This window comes from Bos indicus x Bos taurus, chromosome 29 (assembly GCF_003369695.1).
Source record: "Bos indicus x Bos taurus breed Angus x Brahman F1 hybrid chromosome 29, Bos_hybrid_MaternalHap_v2.0, whole genome shotgun sequence".
In the NCBI taxonomy this organism is placed as follows: Eukaryota; Metazoa; Chordata; class Mammalia; order Artiodactyla; family Bovidae; genus Bos; species Bos indicus x Bos taurus.
In genome coordinates, this window is record NC_040104.1 from 22,804,195 (window position 1) to 22,818,880 (window position 14,686).

Sequence of the window (14,686 nt, forward strand, 5' to 3'; positions counted from 1 at the left end):
ATATTTTTCTTTCTTTATTTTTGGCTGCACTGGGTCTTCGTTGCTGTGTGGGCTTCATTGTTGTGGTGAATGAGGGCTACCGTTTAGTTGTGGTGCTTGGAGTTCTCATTGTGGTGGCTTCTGTTATTTCGGAGCACAGGCTCTTGGCATGCGGGTTTCAACAGCTGTGGCACGTGGGCTCAGTAGTTGGGGCTCCCAGGCTCTAGAGCACAGGCTCAGTAGTTGGGGCTCCCGGGCTCTAGAGCACAGGCTCAGTAGTTGTAGCACACTGGATTAGATGTTCCTCAGCATGTGGGATCCTCTAGGACCAGGGATCAAACCCATCTCTTCTGCATTGGCAGGTGGATTCTATACCACTGATCCACCAGGGAAGCCCCCAAGAGATGAGTCTTAAAAGTGAAAAAAATACACTTTCCATCAAGTGGCAGAACTGTGGTGACGGACATACGGAAAAGAATATAGGTTTAGAGCATAAGCTGAGGTCGGACAGTCCCAGCATCAAAGTTGAGATTTATCACTTACCAGTGATCTGATTTTAGAAAAGTAACAACTTCTCTGACTTAAGGCTAAACTTCTCACTTGTAACATGAGGCTTCAATCAGACAAATATGTAAAATGCGTAGTATAGTGTCTACTAGAATGCATCAGTGAGTGGAAGTTCTTGGCATCCTGCAAAGCTCTGTGAGAGTCGAAGCCTGCTTCACCTCTGACACTTCAAGTGGCTTCTGGTTGATCTTCACCTCTGATCAAGAAACTATTGGGTTGGCCAAAAAGTTCGTTTGGGTTTTTTTTTTTTTTTCCATTTGGGTTTTCCATAACATCTTATGGCCAAACTTCTTGGCCAACCCACTGTGCATGCAGCGTATCAGAAAACTCACTGATCTGCCAGTAAGTCGGCATACCCCATCATAGAACTTTCTATTTGGGGAGAAACTCTGTGGGATAGATGTCAATAGGTGAGCAAGATCCTTTCCTTTTTTTGGTAGGGAAATTATTGGTAGGTTAGATTGGATCTCCCAGAGATAGATGCTGAGATAAGGATTAGAGTGCAAGCAGTTATCTGGGGAAGTCACCAGCAGGGAAATGGAGGTGTTTGAAAGAAAGGAAGGAGTGTGGACAACTGGGGTTTAATCCCATAAGGGAGCCCTGGGAGACAGTGTAGGACACACTTTGGAGCTTCTCCACCAGGAAGAGCAAGGAAGTTTATTTATTTACCAACTTCTCATCATCAGTTAAGATCTGCTTTCAGGAGCATTAACTGTTGCAGCAGAGCCGTGTAGCACAACCCTCGAGGTCTACGCCACAGCTTTCCCAGTGGAGCTTGCAAAAGACTCTGCATGGCATACAACTGCAACTAACGCCGCTAGCACCAAGGAATCTACTGGTCACAGGGCCAGGCAGCAAGGCCACTTAAACTGCTCTCAGAACCTGCTGAAGGTCTGCTCTTGCTCTGGCCCCCCTCATAATGTGTGGTCTTCAAAGTTACCTAATACATGGATTGAAGCAGTATTCCCAAATGTGGTACGTGTTGTCTCCAAGATCGGAAGAAGCCTACCGTTACTGCACCGCCACGTGGTATAAGGAGCAGGATGCAGGAACTTGTCCTCAAGCTTGGAGTGGACCTCTTAGGGATGCCCAAGACAACTGAACCTTAAAAACTTTTACTGACATGGCAGGCCTGCCAATCATTTCAGGGCTTATGTCCTCCCTGCTGGTATTCAAGTGATCCAATTAACACGCTGCTTTCAAAATAGGGGAACTTGGGACTTCCCTGCTGGCCCAGTGGTTAAGAACCCACCTGCCAATGCAGGGGACACAGGTTGAATCCCTAGTCTGGGAACTAGGATCCCACATGCCATGGGGCAACTAAGCCTGCAAGCCAAAACTACTGAAGCCTGTGCACCCTAGAGCACGTGCTCTGCAACAAGAGAAGCCACTGCAACCAGAAGCCCAGTCACCACAGTCCCTGCTCACGGCAGCTACAGAAAGCCCTCATGCAGCAGCAAAGATTCAGTGCAGTCAAAAATAAACAATTAAAAAAATATATATAGGGGAATCTGGTGATGTTTTGTGTCTATGTACCAAGACAATCAAGGTCTTTGGAGTAATAATTTGGAGGTGCTGTGGGAAAACACCCTTAGGATTCTCAGAAGCCCTTGATGAGAGAGCATTTATCTTAAATCATTCAGGAGTCTTCACAGATGTCCTTCCAGCCATACCCTTGATTTGATATGTGGCCTTGGACTCCTTCAATGCTGAAAAATATTTACCAGCTGGGAGAACTGGGAATAAGAGTCAGTTCTATCAGCCAAACCAGCCAGTCCTGGCGCGTCTGTGTCTCCTCCAGATTCTGCTTACAAATTGCACGATGCCTTCTCTCGCTCATCCCTCTCTTGCTGCAAGTTACCAGACTCGGTTAGAAGAAACCAAATGGCACTTTCAACATTCTGTCTGGAAATCTCCTTATCATCTATTTTAAAGTTTACTAGGTACATTTTCTATCTTCCAAGTTGCCACATGCAACATTTCTCCAATTACTCCGTCACACTTGACACGTGTTGTCCTTCTCCAGCCTCTAATAACTTTTCTCGCTGCTTTCTCAGCCTCCAGCAACTGTTTGTTCACCATCCCTCCAGGCTTTGCTAACAGCCTCTTTGGTGTTTTTCCAGCTTCTAACCACCAACTGGTCCAAGGGCAGAATTCCAAGAACACTAGAGTGGAAGATACAAGCCTCTTGAGGTTAGGCTGGAACACTTCTGCTACATTTTATTGCAAGGGAGCCATGGGGCCATTCCAGATTCAAGGAGTAGAGGAAACAGACTCATCTAGTAAGGAAAGAGTCATAAAATATTGTGACAATGTTTTTTGGTATACAGCAGACATCATTACACTAACATGTGGATACATCTTTGGGATACATTCCCAAAAGTGAACTTGCTGAGTCAAGGGCAAGTATGCATTTGTGAAATACTGCCTAGGCACCCTTCATAGACGTTATACCAATTTTGAATTTCACCAGCAAACTAGAAGGGGATGGCAGATGAAGTTTCCTCACATTTCACAAGACAATGTATTATCCAACTTATTTTCCCCTGCCATTATAACAGGGGAAAATGACATCTTTGGACTTCCCTGGAGGTAGTACAGTGGATAGGAATCTGCCTGCCAGTGCAGGGGACATGGGTTCAATCCCTGGTCCAAGAAGATTCCACATGCCGCCAAGCAACTAGGCCCATGGGTGTCAACTATTGAAGCCCGAGAGCCTGGAACCTGTGCTCTGCAACAAGAGAAGTCACTGCAATGAGAAGCCTGTGAACCATAACAAAGAGTAGCCCCCTCTTGCTGCAACTGGAGCGAGCCCCCATGCAGCAATGAAAGGCCCAGTGCGGACAAAAATAAAAATTAAAAATAGACAAATAATTTAAACAACCTCTTGTAGTTTTACTTTCTATCTGCATATTAATATTTTATAAATTTGTTTAAGAGCCAATTGCATTTCCTCCTTGAAACTGGCTACGTTTGCATTTTCCATTTGGTTTGTAGGCTTGGCTTATCATCTTTCAATGCACTCATGAATTCTCATGTTAGTAGTAAAATACAATTCTGGAACAGGCTCTCTTGAGTCTCTAAACTGTTTTCTTACATACCTGGTTTTGGTCTTTCTAAGGGTAACAACTTCTCTCCTCCCTGCGAAAAGCTAATAGTATGAGACCATGATGAGCTCTACGGGAATATGTGGTTCTCTAACTGGAGAAGACCTGGGTTTCTAGATATTTTCCCCCAGATTTCACCGTTCCCAGAAGAGAAAGTCACATAGGCGGAAGAGAATCCTAAGTCTGGAGGGACCTAATTGCCTTCAATTTCCTAATGGAGGCTTAGGGAAAAGTGACCATAAAGACATGCGTGTTTCTGTGTTGTAATTGATTTCTGTACTTCATGCACGCTGCTATAAAGAGTTCTGCACTGGGTTTCCCAGGTGCCCTAGTGGTAAAGAACCCACCTGCCAGGGCAGCAGACATAAGAGATGTGTGTTCAGTCCCTGGATCAGGAAGATTCCTTGGAGAAGGGCAGGGCACTCCAGTATTCTTGCCTGGAGGATCCCATGGACAGAGGAGCCTGGCGGGCCACAGTCCATAGGGTTGCAGAGTCAGACACATCTGAAGCAATGCATGCACACTAGTGGATGAAAATAGAAATGCCTTAAAGAGTTCTACATTGAAGTAGAACATGCGTCTTTGAGTCTAGTGACCTTGGACAAGCGTCTCCCCTTCACTTCAGTTTCTTTGCTTGTAAGAGGAGGATGATGTTACCTGTCTAGAAACTCAAAATTGCAATTTGCGAAGGTGAATTTTACAAATATATGGTGTTAGGATGTTCACCTAAAGGGACGCCTGAGGGACACCACTATTTCTCACAACCTAAGATACTAGATGTTGTTGCCTGACCTCTTCCAATGCTACCATTTGAGCCAACCAAGGTTAAGAGCGCAGACCCCCTGCCTGAGACTTGAGGCACCAACTGCAAGTTCAGAGATTCCTAGGGCCACCCTCACTTCAGACCAGCTGGTTACAGATTAGGAAGCTCCTATGACCACCTTCAGGTTCCAGTCTTTGTTAAAATGACTCAGAGAACTCAGGACTCATGATTACAGTTTTGTTATAATAGAGGGATACAAATTAGAACCAGCCAAAGGAAGAGATACATATAGCAGAATGTAGAATGGAGCGGGCTCCAAATGTGAAGTTCTGTGTCCTCAAGAATGTGTTTCCCTCCTGGCATCAGTGTATGGTAATATGCAGATTATTGCCAACCCAAGAAGCTCATCCACATGCTTTATATATTCAAGACACAGCAAGAAGGTCAGTGTGACTGTCTAGGGAATAGCAATATGAGATGAGGTCAGAGAGGCAACTGGATGGAAGCAGAACTTAAGCAGCTCTTCAATCTAGGCAAGAAATAATGGTGACTTGGAGCTAATACTACTGAAATATTAATATTCATTGATGTCTGTAGTTTACATTAGCACTGACTTTTTGTGTTGTAGAGTTGTATGGGTTTTGACAAATGTATAACGCCATGGATCCTTGTGCGTACGTCAGTATCACCGAGAATAGTTTCAGAGCCCTAAAACTCTGCCGCGCTCCACCCATTCATCCCTCCCTCCCTTCCTGCCCCACCTCTGGCTATCACTGATCCTTTTTTTACTGTCTCCATAGTTTTGACTTTTCCAAAACATGATATAGTTGGAGTCACACTGTATGTCACTTTTCAGATTGGCTTCCCTCACTTAGCAGTATGCATTCCTCCGTGCCTGTTCATGGCTCCATAACTCATTTCCTTTATTTGTTAAATAATATTCCATCATGTGGATGTACCAGTTGGTTTTTCCATTAACCTATTGAAGGACATTCTGGTTGCTTCCTGTTTTTGGCAATTATAAATAAAGCTGTTACAAACATTCATATCGGAGCGACTATGCGCACACGCACGCACGCAGCTTTCTGTGTGGACGTAAGCACCGTTCTTGGTATGTTTAGCTTTGTTTTTTTTTTTTTTAAAGGCTTAAAATGTATTTTAATAAGTTCATGTTGCATTATTCATTTCTCAGAAAAACTTCAAAGGTATTAGGGACAAATCAAACATGGTACACCAATAAAAAATGCACAGCGTAACTACTAAGATAGGCAAAGCTAAGAGCTACCGTCTGACATTCAGCATACAGCAGCCCTGTTCTCAAGATTGTACTAGGCCTATCCAGAAAGCTGTGAATGGCAACATCACAGACACAAAAGGGCCATTTCTGGGTTGTCCTTACCCAAGAAAAAGATGGAGGCAAGTTTAACACAAGATTTTTTAAAGATACACTAAATGAAAATCTCTAAGAGAAAATGTCTTCCTTGGGACATGAAAGGGTAATATATGGGACATAACAGAACAGTATGTATGTTGTCTGTGACCTCTGTGGACATGTGCCTGAATTCCCACCTGGGAGTGATTGGAACAGTGGGGCCAAGGTCACTGGGGGATGTTTGGTTTTTGTGGTGTATGTGGCAGGATCTCTGGGGTGAGACAGTGCACTAAGTCGTGTCCGACTCTTGCGACCCCATGGACTATAGCCTGCCAGGCTCCTCTGTCTATGGGATTCTCCAGGCAAGAATACTGGAGTGGGTTGCCATTTCCTTCTCCAGGGTGTTTAGCTTTGTAAGTGGTTAAATCAATTTGCATTCCCACAAAAAATGAATCCGAGTGCCTGTTGCTCCATAACCTTGTCAGCATTTGGCACTGTCAGTGTTTTAGATTTTAACTATTGTAGTAGGTGTCTGGAGATATGTTGTCATTGTTTCAATTTGCAGTTCCTCAAAATATATCACATTAAGGATATTTTAATGTGCATTTCCACCCATATATCTTCTGTAGTGAGGTGTCCATTCAGATCATTTGCCCATTTTTCAATTGGGTTGTTTTCTTGTTAAGTTTTAAGTGATCATTGTATATTTTAGATGAATCCTTTATTAAATATTAGATTTATAAATATTTCCTCTCAGCCTTTGGCTTGTCATTTCATTTTCTGAAGCCTATTACTCTTGATTAACAAGACGTACTGTGAACATCTCTCTAAGTTAACTTACTACAATACTTGTCTTGTCAGAATAGTATTTCATGGAATGATTATAGCAGTGTTCATGTAGCCAGTATCTTACTGCTGGGTTTATACATCCATTCTAATTGTTGGTATTGCACACCATGTAATGGCACACCATCTTGTAACTAAATCTTCGTGTACAATCTTATTTTCTCAGTATACATACCTCGAAGTGGAATAGCTAGCTGGATTAAGGAGTTATTATTTTTTTCAAGCTTTTGTAATTTATTTATTGGCTGCTCCATGCAGTACGTGGGATCTTAGTTCCCTCATCTGGGATGGAACTCAGGCCCCCCTCCAGTGGAAGCAGGAGTTTTAACCACTGAACCACCAGGAAAGTACATATTTATTACAATTGCCCAACAGAAATTATCAGTAGTACAGAGAAAGCATCTATTTCCCCAGGCTCTTAAGGAGGTATTACAAAATGCTTCAGAATTTGAAATAGCTTTCTTTTTCCTTCTGGATACAAAAATAACTCATGCTTATGCTATAATTTAAAACTATTTGCAAATTAAAAAGTTAAAACTAGTATTTTATGCCTTTAATTTGTATTTCTTTGATAATTAAGTTAAACATTTTGTCAAGCAAAACATCTTTAGTCCCACTTAAATGACATTAATATAATGGGTATGTAATAAATGTGCCATGATAATATTTATAAAGCATCATTTGAATACTTGGTATACAACATGGTACTTTGCTGGTTATTACTAAACATGTATAGAAGAATGAATCCCTAACCACTGTGGTGTTGGGAAAATTAGACAATTACATGTAAAAGAATGAAATTAGAACATACCCTAACACCATGCACAAAAATAAAATAAAAATGGATTAAATACCTGAATGCAAGGCCAAACACTATAAAAGTCCTAGAGGAAAATACAGGTAGAACATTCTTTGACATAAATCACAGGAAGATCCTTTTTTGACCTACCTCCTAGAGTAATGAAAATAAACACAAAAAATAAGCAAATGGGACCTCAGTTCAGTTCAGTCCCTCAGTCATGTCCGACTCTCTGCAACCCCATGAATCGCAGCACGCCAGGCCTCCCTGTCCATCACCAATTCCTGGAGTTTATGCAAACTCATGTCCATCGAGTTGGTGGTGCCATCCAGCCATCTCATCCTCTGTCGTCCCCTTCTCCTTCTGCCCCCAATCCCTCCCAGCATCAGGGTCTTTTCCAGTAAGTCAACAATTCACATCAGGTGGCCAAAGGATTGGAGTTTCAGCTTCAGCATCAGTCCTTCCAATGAACACCCAAGACTGATCTCCTTTAGAATGGACTGGTTGGCTCTCCTTGCAGTCCAAGGGACTCTCAAGAGAGTCTTCAACACCACAGTTCAAAAGCATCAATTCTTCGGTGCTTGGCTTTCTTCACAGTTCAACTCTCACATCCATACATGACCACTGGAAAAACCATAGCCTTGGGACCTAATTAAGCTTAAAAACTTTTGAACAGTAAAGGAAACCATAAACAAAATGCAGAATGGGAGAAAATAATTGCAAAGAAAGCAACTAACAAAGGATTAATCTCCAAAACATATAAACAGCTCATGAAGCTCAATATCAAAAAAGCGAAGAACCCAATCAAAAAATGGGCAGAAGACCTAAATAGATATTTCTCCAAAGAAGATATGCAAATGCCCAACAAACACATGAAAAGATGCTCAACATCACTAATTATTAGAGAAATGCAAATCAAAACTATTATGAGTTATCACCTCACACCAGTCAGAATGGCCATCATCAAAAATCTACAAACACTAAGTGCCTGAGAGGGTGTGGAGAAACGGGAACCATTATACACTGTTTCTAGGAATGTAAGTTGATACAGCCATTATGGAGAACAGTGTGGAGGTTCCTTAAAAACTAAAAATAGAACTGCCATATGACCCAGCAACCTCACTCCTTGGTATAGATACATGCACCCCAAGGTTCATGGCAGCTCTATTTACAACAGCCAGGACATGGAAGCAACCTAGATGTCTATCAACAGAGGAATGGGTAAAGAAGATGTGGTGCACCTACACAATGGAATATTACTCAGCCATTAAGAGAAATGAAATTGAGTTATTTGTAGAGACATGGATGGACCTAGAGTGTCATACAGAGTGAAGTAAGTCAGAAAGAGAAAAACAAACATCGTATATTAATGCATGTATGTGGAATCTAGAAAAATGGTATGGATGATCCTATTTGCAAAGCAGAAGTAGAGACATAAACATAGAGAACAAATGTATGGATACTAAGGGGGGAAGGGGTGGGAAGAATTAGGAGATTGGGATTGACACCTGTACATTATTGATACTCTGTATAAAATAGGTAACTAATGAGAAGATACTGTATAGCACAAGGCTGCTGCTGCTAAGTCACTTCAGTCGCGTCTGACTCTGTGTGACCCCATAGACGGCAGCCCACCAGGCTCCCCCGTCCCTGGGATTCTCCAGGCAAGAACACTGGAGTGGGTTGCCATTTCCTTCTCCAATGCATGAAAGTGAAAAGTGAAAGTGAAGTCGCTCAGTCGTGTCCGACCCTCAGCGACCCCATGGACTGCAGCCCACCAGGCTCCTCCGTCCATGGGATTTTCCAGGCAAGAGTACTGGAGTGGGGTGCCAATAGCACAAGGAACTCTACTTAATTCTCTGCAATGACCTGAATGGTAAGGGAGTCCAAAAGAGAGGGGATATATGTTCAAGTAGGACTGATTTGTTTTGCAGAACAGTAGAAACTAACACAACACTGTAAAGCAATTAAAAAAAAACCCCTAACCACTAAGAAATCACAGTCCCAGAAAACCAACAGTCACTCAGTAAATACCTATTGTTTCTCTGGAACTATATTTTCATAACAACTTTACTGAGATGTAATCAACGTACAATGAACTGTGCACAATTAAGTGTTCAATTTGATAATCACTAACATATGCAGGCTTCAGCAATACATGAACCGTGAACTTCCAGATGTTCAAGCTGGTTTTAGAAAAGGCAGAGGAACCAGAGATCAAATTGCCAACATCCGCTGGATCATCGAAAAAGCAAGAGAGTTCCAGAAAAACATCTATTTCTGCTTTATTGACTATGCCAAAGCCTTTGACTGTGTGGATCACAATAAACTGTGAAAATTCTGAAAGAGATAGGAATACCAGACCACCTGACCTGCCTCTTGAGAAACCTATATGCAGATCAGGAAGCAACAGTTAGAACTGGACATGAAACAACAGACTGGTTCCAAATAGGAAAAGGAGTACGTCAAGGCTGTATATTATCACCCTGCTTATTTAATTTATATGCAGAGTACATCATGAGAAACGCTGGACTGGAAGAAGCACAAGCTGGAATCAAGATTGCCGGGAGAAAAGCAATCACCTCAGATATGCAGATGACACCACCCTTATGGCAGAAAGTGAAGAGGAACTAAAAAGCCTCTTGATGAAAGTGAAAGAGGAGAGTGAAAAAGTTGGCTTAAAGCTCAACATTCAGAAAATGAAGATCATGGCATCTGGTCCCATCACTTCATGGGAAATAGATGGAGAAACAGTGGAAACAGTATCAGACTTTATTTTTCTGGGCTCCAAAATCACTGCAGATGGTGACTGCAGCCATGAAATTAAAAGACGCTTATTCCTTGGAAGGAAAGTTATGACCAACCTAGATAGCATATTCAAGAGCAGAGACATTACTTTGCCAACAAAGGTCCGTCTAGTCAAGGCTATGGTTTTTCCTGTGGTCATGTATGGATGTGAGAGTTGGACTGTGAAGAAAGCTGAGTGCCGAAGAACTGATGCTTTTGAAGTGTGGTGTTGGAGAAGACTCTTGAGAGTCCCTTGGACTGCAAGGAGATCCAACCAGTCCATTCTAAAGGAGACCAGTCCTGGGTGTTCTTTGGAAGGAATGATGCTGAAGTTGAAACTCCAGTACTTTGGCCACCTCATGCGAAGAGTTGACTCATTGAAAAAGACTCTGATGCTGGGAGGGATTGGGGGCAGGAGGAAAAGGGGATGACAGAGGATGAGATGGCTGGATGGCATCACCGACTTGATGGACCTGGGTTTGGGTAAACTCCAGGAGTTGATGATGGACAGGGAGGCCTGGCGTGCTGCAATTCATGGGGTCACAAAGAGTCAGACATGACTGAGCGACTGAACTGAACTGAACGTATGCATGCGCCAGTGTTCTTGCCTGGAAAACTCCATGGACAGAGGAGCCTGGTGGCTTACAGTCCATGGGGCTGAGTGGCTAGGCACACGCACCCAAGGAATGCACGCACCTGTGAAACCATCCCCACAGTCACCTTGTTTGTTTCTCATCTCTTAGGTTCACTGCCATTTGTTTTCTGATGTCTTTTGTCTCGAAAGCCCTTGTTTCATAAGTTTTGTCTGGTTTTCTAGTGATTCAGGGGAGGAGGGTGTATCTAGTTCCTGCTGCTCATCTTGGTTGATTGTGAAAGCTTGCCTGGACTCTTTTAAGTGCTGGATCCAGTAGGAGGGAACAAAATGGACAAAATCCTTAGTTTCAAAAAGCCTATATTCCAGACCAGGGTGACAGTAAATATATGAAAGAACAGTAAATTTGCATAAATAAATGATTTCAGAAAATGTGTGTCGATAAAATAAGATGGTACTATGATAGAGATGCAGGAAAGGTTTCTCTGGGGAGGAAACATTTGAGGAGATGACTTATGAGAAACAGGCTGTCACTTGAAGAGCTAAGAGTGTGTTCTAATATAAGGAAATATGACAAGTCCAAACAGAAATAAGGTTGGCTTATTTCATAGGGCAAATACAAGGCCAATGTGGCTGGAGTGTATCTGAGATGGGAGATGAAGTTGGTGCCGCAGGTAGATTGTTGTTGTTCAGTCGCTCCTTTGTGTCCGACTCTTTGCAATCCCATGGACTGCAGCACACCAGACTTTCCTGTCCTTCACCATTTCCTGGAGCTCGCTCAAAGTCCTGTCCATTGAGTCATTGATACTATCCAACCATCTCCTTCTCTGTTGTCCCCTTCTCCTTGTGCCTTCAATCTTTCCCAGCAACAGGCTCTTGAGTTCAGAGGAAAAGAGTCTTGTAGATCAGCGGTCCAGCTATCAACTGCTGCATAACATAGACCAACAACAATCATGAACTTTACTCATGAATCTAGGGGTGCTTGAGGTCAGCCAAGTGACTTTTGCTACAGGTCTCTTGTGTGGTTGCAATTAGGTGATGGGTGGGAATGGAGTCATCTCAAAGATTCCTCATCCCCATATTTAGAGCCTGGGCTACTTAGACAAACAACTAAAGGATAGAACATTTCTAGTTCCTTCACTCTCTCTCTCTCGACTTAGGGTAGCCCAATTTTTTACATGGTGGCTAAAGGTTTTCAGAGCAGAAACTGGCAAAAGCTTCAGGGTATTTCCAAACCTAGCCTTGAAGTCACACAATGTCACTCCCACCACATTTGATTTGTCAAGGTAGTCACAAAGATTCACCCAGGTCCAAGGGGAAGGAACAAAAATTCAACTTCTTATTGGAAGAGCATCAGATAATATGTGGATATGTTTCAAAACTGGGATTCCCAGGTGGCGCTAGCGGTGAAGAACCTGCCTGCCAATGCCCGAGACATGAGAGACACAGGTTCAACTCCTGGGTCGGGAAGATCCCCTAGAGGAGGACATGGCAACCCACTCCAGTATTTTTGCCTGGAGAATCCCGTGGACAGAGGAGCCTGGTGGGCTACGGTTCATAGGGTTGCAAAGAGTTGGGACACAACTGAAGCGACTTAGCATGCATGCATGTTTTAAAACCATCATACTCATGGCAAAGATTTTGGGTCATATTTTTACAACAGGAAGCCAGGTGGGTTTTTAACAAGGGAATGATACGCAATGATTTGCAATTTTAAAAGGTCAGTCTGTCAGGATTCAGTTCAGTTCAGTTCAGTTGTTCAGTTGTGTCCAACTCTTCGTGACCCCATGAATCGCAGCACGCCAGGCCTCCCTGTCCATCACCAACTCCTGGAGTTCACTCGGACTCACATCCATCAAGTCAGTGATGCCATCCAGCCATCTCATCCTCTGTTGTCCCCTACTCCTCCTGCCCCTAATCCCTCCCAGCATCAGAGTCTTTTCTAATGAGTCAACACTTCGCATGAGGTAGCCAAAGTACTGGAGTTTCAACTTCAGCATCATTCCTTCCAAAGAAATCCCAGGGCTGATCTCCTTCAGAATGGACTGGTTGGATCTCCTTGCAGTCCAAGGGACTCTCAAGAGTCTTCTCCAACACCACACTTCAAAAGCATCAGTTCTTCGGCACTCAGCTTTCTTCACAGTCCAACTCTCACATCCATACATGACCACAGGAAAAACCATAGCCTTGACTAGACGGACCTTTGTTGGCAAAGTAATGTCTCTGCTTTTGAATATGCTATCTAGGTTGGTCATAACTTTCCTTCCAAGGAATAAGCGTCTTTTAATTTCATGGCTGCAGTCACCATCTGCAGTGATTTTGGAGCCCAGAAAAATAAAGTCTGATACTGTTTCCACTGTTTCCGCATCTATTTCCCATGAAGTTATGGGACCAGATGCCATGATCTTCGTTTTCTGAATGTTGAGCTTTAAGCAACTTTTTCACTCTCCTCTTTCACTTTCATCAAGAGGCTTTTGAGTTCCTCTTCACTTTCTGCCATAAGGGTGGTGTCATCTGCATATCTGAGGTGATTGCTTTTCTCCCGGCAATCTTGATTCCAGCTTGTGTTTCTTCCAGTCCAGCGTTTCTCATGATTTGCTCTGCATATAAGTTAAATAAGCAGGGTGATAATATACAGCCTTGACGTACTCCTTTTCCTATTTGGAACCAGTCTGTTGTTCCATGTCCAGTTCTAACTGTTGCTTCCTGACCTGCATACAGATTTCTCAAGAGGCAGGTCAGGTGGTCTGGTATTCCCATCTCTTGAAGAATTTTCCACAGTTTACTAAGATGCAAAATCAACATGCAAGCATCAATTGCGTTATTATATAACAGCAAAAACAATTAGCAAATGAAGTGTTTAAAATGATACCATTTACAAGAATGTTTTAAAAATACCAACTACCTAGAAATAAATCCAACAAAAATGCATGTAAGACTTTTATGCAGAAAACTACAAACCTCTGTTGAGAGAACCTAGAGACTGAATAAATGGATTTACTATTTGCCAGGATTGTGTGGCCAATTGTTATGAAGATGTCAGTTTTTCTTAAATTGGTCCATAGTTTCTGTGCAATGCCAATCAAAATATCCATAGCTTTTTTCTGTAGAACTTGACAAGCTAATTCTAACAATGTATATGGAAATGTGAAGGATCAATAATAGTAAGCCACCCTTGAAGAAGGAGGAAGAAGAAAAGTGGAAGAGCGATTTTCTATCCTTGATATAAGACTTATCATAAAGCCAGTGTCATCTACTATTAAGGCAGTGTGATATTGCCATGAGGAACACAGATAGAAAAATAAATAGACCAACGTAATAGAAGAACCCAGAAATAGACTCATGCACATATGGACACTTGATTGATGTCAAAGATAGCATTATAAAAGAAGGAAAGGATGGTCTTTCAGTAAACGGAATTGGAGTAATTATGTATTCACATGGAAAGAAAGAAGGAAAGAAGGGAGGGGGAGGTATATAGTCTGCAGAAATATTCGTGCATATGCACTGGGAGACATGTACAAGAATGTTTGTAGCGGCATTATTCATAATATCCTAATTTAGAGACAACCCAAAGATTCAGCAGTAGGATGGATAAATAAAATGTGATATATTCATAAAACAGAGTATTTTACAGCAACAAAAATGAATAAACTGCAGCCTCATACAGACTAGATGAATCTTTAATTGAAAACATAATATTGAATGAAAGAAGCCAGACACAGAATACATGTGATTTCATTTCCAAAAAATTCAAAACTGGGGAAAACTTCTAGCGGTGCATAACCATGGACAGAGGAGCCTGGTGGGCTAAGTCCATGGGTTGCAAAGAGTCAGACACAACTGAGCGACTAACACTTTCACTTTTTTCAAT